This window comes from Lontra canadensis, unplaced genomic scaffold (genome assembly GCF_010015895.1).
Source record: "Lontra canadensis isolate GAN:19392208 unplaced genomic scaffold, GSC_riverotter_1.0 scaffold152, whole genome shotgun sequence".
NCBI classification, from domain to species: domain Eukaryota; kingdom Metazoa; phylum Chordata; class Mammalia; order Carnivora; family Mustelidae; genus Lontra; species Lontra canadensis.
The window spans coordinates 2,413,055-2,415,339 of record NW_022631146.1 but is presented as its reverse complement, the minus strand read 5'-3'; positions in this window follow the sequence as shown (position 1 = coordinate 2,415,339).

Below are 2,285 nucleotides of genomic sequence, written 5' to 3'. Positions count from 1 at the left end.
TCTACCAAACATTTAAAAATGAAATACCTATTCTACTGAAACTGCTTCAGAAAAAATAAAAGTGGAAGGAGAACTTCCAAATTCTTTCTATGAGGCCAGCATTACCTTGATCCCTTAACCAAAGACCCCATTGAAAAGGAAAATTACAGGCCAAAATCCCTGATGAACATGGATGCCAAAATACTCACCAAGATATTAGCCAAGAGGATCCAGCAGTACATTAAAAGGATTATTCATGATCACCAGGTGGGATTTATTCTTGGGATTCAAGGCTTATTCAAAATTCACAAATCAAGCAACGTGATAGAGCATATCAATAAAAGAAACACAAGAACATATGAGCCTCTCCATCTTTTGCAAGAAAGGAATTTGACAAAATACAACATCCTTTCTCGTTAAAACTCTTCAAAATATAGGGATAGAGGGAATATTCCTCAATATCATAAAAAATCTATAAAATGTCCACAGTGATGATCATTCTCAATGGGGAAAAACTGAGAGCTTTTGCCTTAAGATCAGAAACACGACAGGGATATCTACTCTCAGCACTATTCTTCAAGATAGAACTATCAGTCCTAACCTCATCCATCATACAACAAAAAGAAATTAAAAGAAAAATCAAATTGACAAAGAAAAAGTTAAACTCTATCTCTTCACAGATGACATGACACTTCATGTGGGACACCCAAAAGACCACTTCAAAATTGCCAGAACTCATACAGCAATCCAGCAATATGGCAGGATATAAAATCAGTGCACAGTAATCAGTTGGATTGTTATACCATACCAATGGTACTGAGGAAAGATAAGTTAAGGAATTGATCCTGTTTATAATTGCACCAAAAACCATAACATAACTAGGAATAAACCTAACCAACGAGGTAAACAATCTGTATTCTGGAAAGTACACAACATTTATGAACAAACTGAGGCAGACACAAAGAAATGGAAAAGCATTTCATGTTTATGGATCAGAAGAATAAACATTATTAAAATGTTTTTCCTGCTCACAGAAATCTAAAAATTTAATTCAACCTCTGTCAAAATACTGTGGGCATTTTTCACAGAGCTAGAACAAATAGCCTTAGAATTTGTATGGAAACAAAAAGATCCTAATTCACCAGGGAATGTCGGAAAAGAAAACCAAACTGGTGGAATCATAATGCCTGACTTCAAGCTACATTACAGAGCTTTGATCACAGACAGCATGCTAATGGCACAAAAATAGACAGATCGATGGAACAGAATAGATTGTAAAGAAATGGACCCTGAACTCTAGGGTCAATTAATCTTTGACAAAGCAGGAAAAACTATCCAAAGGAAAAAAAAAAAAAGACTCTTCAATAAATGGTGCTGTGATAGTTGGACAACCACATGCAGAAGAATGAAACTGGATCATTCTCTCACACCATACACAAAAATAAACTCAAACATAAATGTCAGACAGGAATCCTTCAAGATCCTAGAAGAGAAGAAGAGAATAAACCTCTTCAATCTTGGCTGCAGCAACTTCTTGCAAGACTCATCTCTAAAGACAGGGAAACAAAAGCAAAAATGAACTATTGAGGCATCTTCAAGATAAAAATCTTCTGCGGAACAAAGAAAACATTCAACAAAATTAAAAGACAACCAACAGTATGGGAAAATATATTTGCAAATGACATACCAGATAAAAGGCTGGCATCCACATTCTATGAAGACCTCCTCAAAATCAACACCCAAAAAACAAACAATCCAGTCAAAAAATGGGCAGAAAACACGAACAGACACTACTCCAAAGAAGACATAAAAATGGCCAACAAACACAAAAACGCTCCATATCACTTGCTATCAGGGAAATACAAATCAAAACCACAGTGATATACTAAAATATACCAGTTAGAATGGCTAAAATTAACAGGACAGGAAACAGCAAATGATGACAAGGATTCAGAGGAAGGGAAACCCTCTTATACTCTTGGTGGGAATGCAAGCTGGTACAAACACTCTGGAAAACAGCATGGAGTTTCCTTAGGATGCTAAAAATAGAACTACCCTCTAACCCAGGAATTACACAACTGAATATTTGCCCCAAAGATACAGACGTAGTGAAAGAAGGGACATATGCACCCCAGTGTTAATAGCAACAATGTCCACAATAACCAAACTGTGGAAGGAGCCAAGATGTCCTTCAACAGATGAATGGGTAAGTAGTATGTGGTTTGTATATACAATGGAATATTACTCGGCCATCAGTCAGATGAACATGTATCATTTACATCAATATGAAGGATATTATGCTAAGT